The sequence below is a fragment of the Camellia sinensis genome, chromosome 4, assembly GCF_055761805.1.
Source record: "Camellia sinensis isolate YWXY chromosome 4, ASM5576180v1, whole genome shotgun sequence".
In the NCBI taxonomy this organism is placed as follows: Eukaryota; Viridiplantae; Streptophyta; class Magnoliopsida; order Ericales; family Theaceae; genus Camellia; species Camellia sinensis.
Genome location: NC_138964.1, coordinates 163,696,535 through 163,710,922, shown reverse-complemented (window position 1 = coordinate 163,710,922; position 14,388 = coordinate 163,696,535). Strand labels below are relative to the sequence as shown.

The 14,388-nt window shown below is 37.0% G+C and overlaps 1 pseudogene; it reads left to right on the top strand.

Moving 5' to 3' along the window:
* Positions 1–12,713: 12,713 nt before the first annotated feature.
* Positions 12,714–14,131, top strand: LOC145824186 (putative UDP-rhamnose:rhamnosyltransferase 1 pseudogene; annotated as a pseudogene).
* The last annotated feature ends 257 nt before the right edge of the window (positions 14,132–14,388 follow it).

Below are 14,388 nucleotides of genomic sequence, written 5' to 3'. Positions count from 1 at the left end.
GTATATATATATATTATAAAAAATATAGATTATACTACTTATGAATAAAATTGTAGCAAAACTTCAATATAGAAAAACTACAATAAAAAAATTTTAGTTACTCCAATGAGTTATACTACATAGTAGCTTATTTAATCACAAATATGTTTCCTTTCAATTTCCTTTTGCCTTCCTTTTTCTCATATACCAAACAACAACGCATAAGATTCAAACTTCCTTTTCCTCTCCCTCAACAATCAATAGCCAAACCAAAACCAACAAAAAAAAAAATGAGAGAAATAAAATCTAAAAAAAAGAGATCAAAGTTATATTTTGTTATACCACACAGTAGCTTAAAAGACATTGGAGTGGAACGACTCCGAGAATCACAAATATGTTTCCTTTCAATTTCCTTTTGAATTGAATCTATGTTTCCCGTGCCTAAAAAATGAGATTTTCTTTCAAGTTCTAAGATACTTGGATGTAAATGAGAATGTAACGCCCTCAAAATAATAACACTAAAACCCATCAACTTAGACATGCATTGGTATAAAAGATAAACATTCTTCTATTCATCAGAGTAGTTCCTTACAAAAGTATTACATGTTAACAACAAAAGCAAATGCCCTACGGGCTTACAACTTTCCAAGTTAACACTTGGTTACAAAAAGAAGAGTGCTAACTCAATACATATTAAGCCCTTGGCTTGAATTTACATGTAATACATCAAAAGAAAGTAAACAAAACAATCTGTCTGCCTCTAGCCTCCCAAGCTACGTCCTTGGAGGTGGCATGTTACCGGTACCTGAAAATGATGTCCCATAAAGGGTGAGCCACAGCCCAGTAGAAATACACTAAACCAGCCATGAACAATGACAAAAAGATTAGCAGTTGATAGATGGTCAACACAGATACATCCACTTATATCACATTTTGATTTCATGACGTTAAGTCCATGTTACATTTCATTTCCATGTCTTTTCCAACTTTGAGTTTGAAAACAAGGCTCAACACCTAGCCAAATAACTTAATGAGATTTAGACTCATCTTTAAAACACTTTCAAAATTCATGAAGGATACACATTTTAATGCTGTATCAACATTACATAGATTCACTTCTATACTTTACAATTAATAACGATATACATTTTAGTGCTATATCAAATCAATTCAGACACTTCCATAAGTCTCAAATAATACACATTGTAGTGCTGTATTAATGAAACAAAAACACTTCTAATTCGCAGTCTAATACACATTGTAGTGCTGTATCACTGTCACACAAAATCCGATTTAGAGGTCCATCCACTATCTTCCCCTAAACCGTGGAGTACATTCCCCATCTCCTCCCACACAACACATGTATATAAACATAGATCATATACAATCAATCAATACATAGAATTTATGTATTATTCCACTTGCTATATTCAATAGCATACTCGATCGATTAGTTTTAGTTTGCCTAATCATCATGCAGTGTCTACAACAATCAAGACTATCCTCCACCGATAGCCCAAAACAGTTATTTCTATACTGAAAATAAATGCACCAAATGGATATATAATCAACATTTAAACTAGGTGAGCGATAAACGAATCTAACTACACCCTTTAATCCCATACACCTCCAATTCCAACATTCTCAACTTAATTCCTCTTTTCTTCAAATTAATTATACTAATTAATTCATCAATGTAATTAGAGCATTTCTCATAATTAACATCACAACCCTAAGGTTCCATTTTTTTACCAATAGACCAATATTGATCTCATATCTCTATGCCAGACATGCATATACGTTTATATAAACAAAACCCCAACTTTTGTAAAATTACACAAAGGCCCAAACTTTCTCAAAATTACCCAACAACCCCCAACTCATCAAAATGCTAAAATTTAAAGACAAAACTCATGAGAAGGAGTAGGATATCCCTATCTCGAAGTTAGAGCTCAAACGAAGAAGGAAGAGAAAGTGAAAATGCTCCAAACACCACGATTCTCGAATCAAAACGAAGCCCTTGACGATCAACACACTTTTTACAAAGACCGGAGGAAAGAGAGACACTCTAACTAGATCAAACCCTAGAGAGAAGAGAGTTTCTAGAGAGAGAAGCTCTCAAAATAGCTTTTTAGAAAGTAAGAGAGAGAGAGAGAGAGAATGTAAAAAGTGATTTTAAAATGCCCAACTGCCAACTGATATACGACATTCCCGCTCGAGCGGAGAACACAACGCTCGAGCGTCAAGAACAAAAAACTAGGTACGCTCGAGCGCAAGAAAGCCCGCTCGAGCACCAAGACACAAGAATAAAGTACATCCGCTCGAGCGCGAAAACCAGTCCGCTCGAGCATAGATTTCCCCCTCCCAGAACTTACACCAAAAAGTACTACCCGCTCAAGTGCCACATCACCCGCTCGAGCGCTACCGCTCGAGCGTAAAGAAACCCGCTCGAGCATAAAAATCACACCTACAGAAGTTTTGCAGGGACACGAAAAACTGGGAGTGTGCAATCTCCACTTGAGCACAACAAGACCCGCTCGAGCGGAACGACCAAAAACCTGGCAACAAGATTTCAGACCAAGGTTCAACCCACCTGTTCGAAACATGCCCAACACATCCTAGAACTCAACAAATGGAATTAAAGGATGACAACAAGATAGATACAACTACCAACTCCACGGAACCGAGTCCGGAATACAACAGAACAGTGAAGGGACAACCGGGACCGCTATAGAGAAAATCTATTTACTGTGTGCAAAATTGTTCCTTTCAAGTAAATAGATTTTCTTTGAAAGGAACATTCTGCTTACTTGAAAGGAAAATGTATAAGGAACATTCCTATAGGAACATTCACTTGGTTTTGAAAGGAACATTATTTAGATTTTCTTTCTCTCATTTTTAAATTGAATCACAAATGTTTCCTTTCAATTTCCTTTTGCCTTCCTTTTTGTCATCTACCAAACAACAATGCATAAGATTGAGAAGTAATTTTTATCAGAAGGAACTTCTGGTTTTGAATTACAAAGTAATTGAGCTTTCTAAAGCTGTTCATGAAGAGGAAAGATGATTTTTGATTTTTCAAGAAAAGTAACTGATCAGCATCAAAAGAATTGCTATTGAATCTGGCTCATAAATAATCATTATATTAGAGAAAGTTTTTTGGACAATTGCTGTTGAATCTAAACTCAAAAAAGATGGTTAATGTGATTTAAAATCCTGGCATAAACAACAAAGAATTAAATGAGAAAACTACTCCAACGTCAAAAGATTGTTGCTTTAAAAAAATTAATTTGAATCACATTAACCATCAAAAGATTGATGCAATTGTGAGATTCCAGAATCCCTACACTTCAAATGTGGGTGAGAGTGTTGTGTGGAACATACCAACAACATCAATGGCAAATAAATAATCATTATATGTGGGTGAGAGTGCTGTGAGAGTGCTGTCATGATGGAGTAAAGTTTTTGGAAACATTTTAAGCGTTTATTTGTGCATCTTTGGTTCAGTATGGTGCTGGGAAAAAACTTTACTCAAAATTGGTAAACTACATTGACCACCGGAAGTATAAAAAAAAAATACACTAAATGAATCGAAACAAAAATGATTCTGCAATAGCCAAACCAAAAAAAAAAAAAAAAAAAGTGAGAGAGAAAGAAAATCCAAAAAAACAGAGATGAAGGTACGAACCAAATCGAGTAACAGCAATATGGAAGACAAAAAAGAAAGATCAAAACACAATCAGAAATCAAACAAAAAATTGAAAAAAAACAAAATATGACCATTGATAGTTAAAGAGAGCATCAACCCATTTGAGTTAGATGAAATAAAAATGATTCTTAACATGAGAGAGAGAGAGAGAGAGAGAGAGAGAAGTGGGTGTCAATCCAATTGAGCCATTGGGTGGGATGACGATGAAAAAAAAAAAAAAAAAAAAAACAGAGCTATAAAAAACGGAGGTAAAAAAAATGAATGAAAACAAAAAGAAAGTGGAGTGCCTTACCTGGAGCCATTGTTCTTCCTTTCAATTGAGCTTTGAGCTTTGTTCTTCCTCATAGCTTTGTTCATACATACATACATATGATGTAAACTGCAGTGGTTTGGTAAGACTTGATAGGCAAACAAATCTGAACCATTGAACCATTAAATCTGGACCATTGAATCTCTTTTGAATCTCAGCCATTCTTTTTAAATTAGATAAATCTGAACCATTGAAGATAGTTTGTGAGAGAGATATTTTTTTAAATAAATCTAAGCCATCGCTTTTCAATTAGATAGATCTGGACCATCAATTTCAAAGACATTTTCAAATTAACCCTTCCATTGTTATATAGATATATTTACCGATACACACATAAGTCCAAGTCCATATCCAAACATCTATGTAAGCACTTAAGTCCAAAACACGTCTAAGTTCAAAATAAAAGACATGTTGGGGAATTAAATCCCAAAGCCAAAACAAATTATGAAATATTCACTTGACTCCATAGAGCATTCATTCAAAAATGGTGGATTTTGATCACCCGTAACAAACCTTGACAATAACGGTTCGGAACCTCGTGGTAAGGCACAACAGGTTAGCTTGACAAAACAGAATCAGGTTGACACCGCTAACTTTGCTCCGGTGCCTGACAACCTACATATATATAATAAACTATGAGCTAAAGCCCAATGAATAACAAATGTGTAAAGGGGTTAAGAATGAATGTCCTTTCTGTAATTAAAACAGTCAATTGCATCAGTAGATCATTTATTCAATCAATGTCTCATATTTCACGTCATATCAGTCATTTACAAATCATAGCAGTTATACGTGGTACATCCAATAGCAGAATAGTACAGTAGGTCTTAAAAGACCGAACAATCAATTGATGTCCATCAAACAGTAAACAGTAGTTCCAAAACTTGGAACTGACAGAGATCTATATAACAGTAACAGTAACAATCAGTTGCTATGGATGCCACGAGTACATTACATAAAATAGGCTAAATATTCATTTAGTAAACAATATCATTTCAGAAAGTAGTACAGTTAATCATTCAGAAAATAAGTATAATTGAACATAGCTTTACAACATTGTTACTCACAGTGGGCTCCCTGAAACACGTGCTAAAATGCACTAAGGATATGGCGTCCGGTCTAAACAAACAATTCAAGCACAACAACTTAAAACATAAATCGTTCATTCAATTGGTTCTATTCAATTCGTTATTTATTTATTCAGTTTCTATTCGATGTTCACTTTTTTGGTTTCAATCCGTTGCTTATCCGCTTGGTTAAACTTTTGTTCTTTAATTCATTCGTGTTCATGAGATGCGAATGCACATAAAAACACTTTAAGACCATTTAAATGGAGGCCCAAACAGTAGAAAAATGGAACCAAAAACAAATCGGGACTGCACTGTTGGCCGTACGTGCGGTGGCCTTAGCCGCATGAGCGGTGGTCAAGCAGTGTGCATCTTAGAGCATATGAAGGTTGGCCGCTCGAGCGGTCTGGGTTAACTATTTGGCCTAAAACTACTCTGTTTGAAACCTCAATCCTTGAGTATTCTAACTTCAATACCATGAATTTCTAGGCCAAAAGCTCATACCTTCATCGAGGATTAACACTTTTACCTTAAACAAAATCCATGACCACAAATCAAACCCCAAAATTGACATAAAGAAAGTAAACTTCCCATTGATTATGTAATTGTATAGAACATGTAAGTATGAGCTCTAAACTTCAAAATTCATGGAGTTTCCTTCTCATATGAAGAACCATACAAGAATTTAAGTGTGTGACAACAATTTCCATGAAAATCATGTCATGCATGTTAAGCTTTAAGAATCAACATATCCAATCTTTCAATTATGTGATCATATATTGTCAACTCCAATTTCACTTCAAATATTGAAATGTATAATCATAAAGCTTGCAAATTTTGAGCCCAATTCATAATTCCCATGAAGTTTCTCTTCAATTTGAAAATATATGCAAGCAATTGAATGTATGATCATGATTGTTCAAGAATTATGCCATGCATGTATTAATTTTCCATTTATTTCTACAAATCTTACAATCAAGTTTATATTCTTCTTAAATTATCTTGAATTCCATAAATATGCATATGATTCTTCAAATTGATGAGATACAAGAGAAGAACTCTTACCTAGAGGTTAAAGAATTGAGTTATCTACAATGAATTTCTGCTTCTCCTTCAATTTTCTTCTTCTTCTTGGCATTCTTGATGAACTCTTAAATGCCTACTCTTCCTTTCTCTCGCTACGTGTGTGTGCGCAAAGGACTCAACCAAACCTATTGTCTTCCATTATACCAATTCAATGGGTAAATAGATGAGTAGGATTTTAATTAATTCAACTAAACTAATAACTCATTTCTAATGAAATTAAATTAATCCTTATCCTAATATAATCTTAATTATGTCAAATTTTATCTTATTAGTGTGAATTAGGTTCTAATTCTTATCCAATTTCTTAATTCTAACTTGTTAAAATTACCGAATCAGACAGGTTTAATTTTCACCCTAACCTATCTGTCCACAATAACACAATTAAAATAATCACATGGCAATTCCATAACACTTCATAACACATAATCACATAATTAACAATAAGCATATAATTAACATAATTAATTTGCTTAATTAAGGAGATGGTTGTCACAATTGTAAAACTATCTTATATTTTAAAAGGTTTAAAAAATAGACACGATTTAAGTATTTTAGTATTAGATCTTGGGTTTGGTTCAATAATCTTGCAATTAAAGTGTGATGAGGGGAAGGTCGGAGATTCGAGCTGATGGAGCAATGGTAACCACTTTAGTTGTAATCTAATTATGCCCCAAATTACCCAAGCCGTACCTATCTTGTACACAAAGTATTTCGCAAACTCGTACGACAATATTCTCCTTACACACAAATTTTTTTTAAATTATAATTTTATTCCTTAATAAAATTATCTTTTAGAACAAAATTCCAAATCCTATATTTTCAATACACATTTTTCACCATCACCACTGGCCACGTGTCACACACCAGCAATGCGGAAGCCTTGACAAAGATATGCAAGTGTATGTGGCGCTAGTTAACTCTCTTCACTAGCCCGCCAATAAAGCTTAAAAGGTTTGCAAAGACAAGAAAACACAATATTAGTTAAGTTGATGAGCCGCAAGATTGGAGACAAGCTACAAAATAGCAAGCAACAAGCTAAAATTAAAGCAAGCAACAATTGAAAAGCTTTGCACAATTTTAAGGCAAAATGAACTTTTCATTTATCAAAAGAAGGCATTACAATAGTTGAACAATACACCAAAAGTGATACAAAAGTTTCCTTACCATAAGCTAGGTTGGGGTACTTTAAAGGCACAAGTGATCTGGTTCAACACCTGGGTACCCCTTCCTTAAAATAGTTTGTTAAGCCATTTCCTAGTTGGCAAGAGGAAACATCCACTATGTTTGAGGAGTCATAATGGATTTTTAAAAATTCTACAAAAAGAGAAAATTACAATACTTTGACCCAAAACATCTTTAATACTAAGGTATTTACATAAAAATTTACAAGGCAAAAAGACTATATTTGACCCTCCAAAAGTTGGCCTAAAGTTGCTGCTGGGCAGACAAGTCTGTGGCCTGCTATGGCTGGGCTACTTCATGGTTGGCTTTGGGCCTTGGCTTGCACTTGCACCAACAACTTCTTGGGCATGTTTTTGGCTCTCCAAAGGGCACAAATGAGTGTGGCATCAAGGTGTTGACCCATGGATGGGAGCACCTTGACAGTCTTCCCCACTTAAACGGTCAACGTCCTCGACGACTTTGCCTAATAAGCATCAATCTCGTCTTGAAAAGCCGATATGTCTGCCTCCCATTCCCTGCTGATTTCTTCATCTCCAAGGCCTCTCCATTTTACCAAGTATTGCCTTTATTTCTTCTTGGAAACCATTTTCACCCGATCGACCAAAATAGATTCAACATACTTTTTTCCTACTTTGGCAATGATTGTTTAGCGTTTCAGCTCATTTCGGGTTGGATCTTCCTTGTCTGGATAGTAAGGCTTCAGATAACTCACATGGAAAATTAGGTGCACTTTCAGCCAAGATGGAGCATCTATCTTGTAAGCACACTTGCCAATTCTCTTCAGAATGGTTACCAGTCCCTCATACTTGTGCACTAGCCTTTTGTCTTTTCCCTTCATGAACTTGCGTTGCTCAGGGTTAAGTTTGACAAGAACTTGATCCCCAAAACTTAAGTGGCTTCCTCTTTTCATCAGCTCATTTCTTCATTTTACTTGCTACTTTTTCAAGATAGGCACGAGTAATGTCATGGTTTCTCTTCCATTCCTTAGCAAATTGGTAAGCCTTGTGTGACTTTCCTTCATAAGGTCCATCCACTGTGTGGGGCAACAGTGGCTGCTATCCATTCACTATCTCAAAAGTACTCTTGCTCGTAGAGCTACTCTTTTGAGAGTTAAAGCATAACTGTGCTACATCAAGAAGTTGCACCCAATTTCGTTGATTAGCATTGACAAAGTGGCACAAATACTCCTCGAGCATACAATTGAAGTGTTCAGTTTACCCATCCATCTCCAGATGGTAGCTTGATGAAGTATTAAGTTGTGACCCAAGAAGCTTGAATAACTCCATTCAAAAGTTGCCAATGAAATGCGAATCCCGGTTACTAACAATACTTTTAGGCACACCCCAATATTTAACAATGTATTTGAAAGAGAGTTGGGCAGTCTCCTCTGCTGAAACATACTTTGGGGCAGCTACAAAGGTGGTATACTTGGAGAATCGGTCCACAATAATCAAGATAGTCCCGATGTCTCCCACTTTAGGCAGTCCAAAGATGAAGTCAAGTGATACACTTTCCCACGGACATTTAGGCACGGGCAAAGGTTCAAGTAAGCCTGTTTTCTTCTTATGCTCAACCTTGTCTTACTAGCAAGTGAGACAAGTGTGGATATATTCTTCCACATCATCACGCATTTAGGGCAATATATATCCTTGTTTCACCAAGGCAGTGTTCGCTCCCAACCTGGATGTCCTATCCAAAGTGTATCATGGTACTCCCTAAGAAGTGTCTTTCTCAAATCACCAGCCCTGGGTACAAAGATGCGGTTGCCTGTTGTCATTAGAAGTCCATCTTGCACCCAAACTGGCTAGTGTTGCCCATTTTGACAAGGTTCATAAGATTCCCTGCCATAACATCCTTGTCTAGATAAGCCTTGATTTTCTCCTTAATGTTGGTTGAAATGGAAGTAAGTGAACATACATGATGGCACATGGCAAGCTCCGCCTTCCTACTTAGTGCGTCAGCAACATGGTTAGTGGCACCAGCCTTGTATTTTGAGGCAAAATCAAACTCTGCCAACTTCTCTTGCCACCGTGCTTGTCGTGTGCTCAGATTGGGTTGTGTTAAGAAATGGCTAACCGCCATGTTGTCGGCCTTTACAACAAATTGTGAGCCCAAGATGTAGTGCCTCCAAGTCCTCAGACAATGCACTACTGCAAGTAACTCTTTCTCATAAGCTGGATATCTCTGTTCGGCATCATTGAGCTTCCTACTTTGATAGGCAATTGGGTGACCATCCTGCAAAAGAACACCATCCAAAGCAAAATTAGATGCATCAGTTTCTATCTCAAAAGCTTTACCTAAGTCAGGTAGAGCAAGAACAGAGTCTTTTAACATAGCTTCTTTCAAGGCTTGAAAGGCTTGTTGGCACTCTTCTGTCCAAACACATGGCTTGCCCTTCTTTAGAAACTTTGTTAATGGGGAAGCTAGTCTTGAGTAGCCTTCAACAAACTTGCGATAATAATTAGCTAACCCAAGGAATGACTGCAACTCCAAGACATTAGTGGGTGGCTGCCACTCTTGAATAGCTCTGACCTTCTCTTGGTCCATTTTAATGCATCCATGCTCAACAATGTGCCCTGGGAACTTAATCGTCTCTTGGGCAAAAGAACACTTCTCTAGCTTCACATAAAGGTTGGGCTCCCTCAACTTGGTAAGGGCCTTTTAAAAATGCTCTACGTGCTCTTCTAAAGTGGAGCTATAAATTACAATGTCATCCAAATATACTACCACAAATTGATCTAAATACTCTTGAAAAACTTCATTCATCATCGTGCAGAATGTTCCTGGGACATTGGTCAAGCCAAATGCCATGACAAGGAACTCATAGGAGCCATAACGAGTAACACAAGTAGTTTTAGGCTTGTCTCCCTCGACAATTCTTACTTGATAGTAACCCGATCGAAGATCTAGCTTTGTGAAATACCTCGCTTTGCTAAATTGATCAAATGAATTTGCAATGAGAGGAAGGGGATACTTGTTCTTGATGGTCAGCTTGTTGAGTGCCCGATAATCCACATATAAGCGAAGACTACCATCATGCTTCTTTTGGAATAAGACAGGTACACTGAATGAGGCCCTAGATGGCCTAATGAAGCCTGCTTCCAACAACTTTGTAAGCTGTTTCCTTAACTCATTCAACCCATGAATAGCCATTCTATATAGTGCATGAGCTGGTGGCTTTGCCCCTGGCACCAACTCGATAGCGTGATCCACACCTCGGCGTGGAGGCAACTCCTTAAGCAACAATTTAGGCATAACATCTGCAAATTGCCTTAAGACCTTCTTGATTGCAGCTAGGACAAGAGTAGATTTGAGAGGTTCATTCAACTTCAATGCGGCAACCCAAGTTTGCTCACCAAGCGAAACACCCCTCTTGAGTTAGCTAAGACAAACCGGTCACTGTTGTTGGTGGCCATAGCAGGAATAAGACATGGCTTATTTACCATGACACACATACTATTAGAATAAGGCATGACTGTCGTCTTTGTGCTTCTCAAGAAATCCAACCCAATTTTCTCCCTTTGCGTGGGTTGAAGGTTGCTAGTAGCATCCATTTAGAAAGCCAATAATAGAGAAAGTCAAATAGACTAGGCTCTGATACCAACTGTCACACCTCGGCAATGCGAAAGCCTTGACAAAGATATGCAAGTGTGTGTGGCGATAGTTAACTCTCTTTACTAGCCTGCTAATAAAGCTCAAAGGTTTGCAAAGACAAGCAAACACAATATTAGTTAAGTTGATGAGCCACAAGATTAGAGACAAGCCACAAAATAGCAAGCAACAAGCTAAAATTAAAGCAAACATCAATTGAAAAGCTTTGAACAATTTAAAGACGAAATGAACCTTTTATTGATCAAAAGAAAATACTACAATAGTTGAACAATGCACCAAAAGTGCTACAAAAGTTTTCTTACCATAAGCTAGGTTGGGGTACTTTAAAGGCACAAGTGGTCTGGTTCAACACTTGGTTACCCCCTCCTAAATATAGCTTGTTAAGCCATTTTCTAGTTGGCAAGAGGAAACATCCACTATGTTTGAGGAGTCATAATGGATTTTTAAAAATTCTACAAAAAGAGAAAAATTACAATACTTGGACCCAAAACACCTTTAATACTAAGATATTTACATGAAAATTTATAAGGAAAAAAGGCTACATTTGTCCCTCCAAAAGTTGGCCTCAAGTTGTTGCTGGGCAAACAAGTCTGTGGCCTGTTGTGGCTGGGCTGCTTCATGGCATGCCTTGGCCGTTGGCTTGCACTTCACCAACAATTTCTTGGGCATGTTTTTGGCTCTCCAAAGGACACAAATGAGTGTGGCATCAAGGTGTGGACCCTTGGATGGGCGCACCTTAATACCACGCCACTAGACAGACATAGTGGGACACAAATTAATGAAACAAAGGTAGATGTATAGTTGGTCTAGCCAGCCTTACGGTTCCTCGCACGACAAAACACACAGCTGGAATTCAAGAGAATTAAAGCCATGTGCTTGTCGAAATTGTTGGGATATATAATTCTGAAGGATTTGGTTCTCAAAAAAATAAAATAAATAAAATTCTGAAGGATTAAGTACGTAAAAGTACACAAAAATATGAAAATTGTGTAATTTTGTGCTTTAATATTTAAAATTGTGTAATCTCCAATATATAATAAGTATTTAAATTTAGTTTGCCTATCAATTTTCGTTAATAGATGCTATCAAAATCAATGATAAATGTGAAAACTATCACTTAAAATTATACTTTTAGTCTTCAAAATATATGATGTGTCACTAATGTGAAAACTTACTCAAGAAATTACACTTCAGTCCTAACATATTCGATCTTTGCTATTTTAATATTCAAAATTACACATTTATCGCTGACTTAAATGGAACGAAATTTGATTAGCAGATGAAATTGAAACATTTTCTAGACAATTAGACCAAATAGACAATTTAAACATTATGGATCAAAATGGCATAAACTTCAAATTTTGAGGACCAAAAATGTAATTAACCAAAATTTGAAAGTTGAGTTCATTTCCAAATTAAATACCCAAAGTTGTTATAGTGATCCTTTATTCATTAAAGTTTAGCCATTAATTCTTAGTACTCTTTTTAGACAGGACAGGATTAGTTCTTAGTACTCGAAAGGAACAATTTTGTTCATAGGATTTACAAATTAAATGAAAAGCTTTAATTTCGTTGACTCCATCAATCCATACATATAACATAAATTTCAAATTCATCATCTATAAATTCACATGTTTATGTTGAGAATTTCAAGACATTAAATTACCTAGAAATTTTATCATTTTCTTGAATTGTAATTGTCCGTATAACACAATAACAAGTCACAGATTATTAATACCAATTTGTGTCCTGATTAACACTTGTAACCATGACAAATGACGGTAAGCAAAAGCTACACATAGTGGTGTTCCCATGGTTGGCCTTTGGTCACACGATCCCATTCTTAGAGCTGGCCAAGATATGGCAAGAAGGGGTCATCAAGTCTCCTTCCTATCAACCCCAAGAAACATTGAGCGCTTACCAAGAATTCCATCAAATTTACCCCCATTGACAAGCTTAGTGAAGCTTCATTTGCCCACCAATCGATGGCCTCCTGGACAACGCGGAGGCCATCATTGACCTACCCTCTGACAAGATTCATTTCCTCAAGAAGGCCTACACTGGTCTCAAGGACGAGTTGACTCAATTCTTACAAGCTTCATCCCCGGATTGGGTTATTTATGACTTTGCTCCTTATTGGTTACCGCAAATTGCGGCAGAGCTTGGCATCTCACGTGACTTCTTGAACGTAGTTAACACCTGGTTTTTGGCTTTTTTTTACGGTCACCATCTGCATTGATTGACAGCTTTGATCCACGGACAAAGCTGGAAGACTTTACGGTCCCATCTAAATGGATCTTGTCTTTTTCCAACTTGGCCCACCGGTATTACGAGATCAAGTGGATCGTGAATGCCGCACAAAACATTACCTCAGATGTTTTGGACACGTATCGACTTGGGTCCGCAATTGTTGGGTGCAACGTGCTTGCCACACGTGCTTGTGAAGAGTTCGAAGCCCATTGGTTGACACTCCTCTAACAACTTAGCAAAAAGCCTGTAGTACCAGTGGGTTTGATGCCCCCATTGGTTGACATTAGCATGGAGGAAACAAGTGACACATGGCTGTCAATCAGTGGTTGGCTAGAAAATCAAGCCAAGGGATTTGTGATTTATGTAGGACTCGGAAATGAGTTGACTCTGAATCAAGAAACACTTACTAAGTTAGCTCTCAGCCTAGAGATATCTAGTTTGCCCTTCTTTTGGGCCCTTAGAAATCCATCTAACTCGAAGGAGTCAAATTCAGTGGAGTTGCCAAACGGGTTTTAAGAGCAAACCAAAGGTCATGGAGTCTTGTGGACGACTTGGGTGCCTCAACTCAGGATATTGACTCATGACTCAGTGGGTGGTTTCTTGACTCACTGTGGTTGGAGTTCAATTATTGAGGGCCTTCAATTTGGACATACACTTATTATGTTGCCCTTTATGGTAGATCAAGGATTGAATGCTAGGATTTTTGAGAAAAACAAGGTAGGCATAGAAATATCGAGAGATAATCGAGACGGGTTATTGTACCGGAACTCAGTAGTTGAGTCACTGAAGTTGGTAATAACTGACGATAAGGGAAAGGTTTATAGGGATAAAGCTAGAGAGATGAGAGCTATATTTGGTGACAAACTTCGACATGACCATTATATAAACAAATTTATCGAGCATCTACAAAACTACAGAAGTCTTCACAAGGCTTAAGTTAATGGCGTTCTTAGTAACAAATATTATGCTTTTAAGTAATATGCATTTTATTTGAAGCGAAGGCTTATTTTCATTATCTTGTAATGCAAACAAACTATTTGTTGCTTTGAAAATAAAATGCCATTAGGTTGTTTTCTAATCCTCTACTGTAGACGTCCCCGAACGCCTCGGGAGGGAGGAGCTCCCGTTCTGTTCATTTGGGATCACTACAGCTCAGGACTCTCAAATTGTCACGGTTCTAAATCTGAACCAAA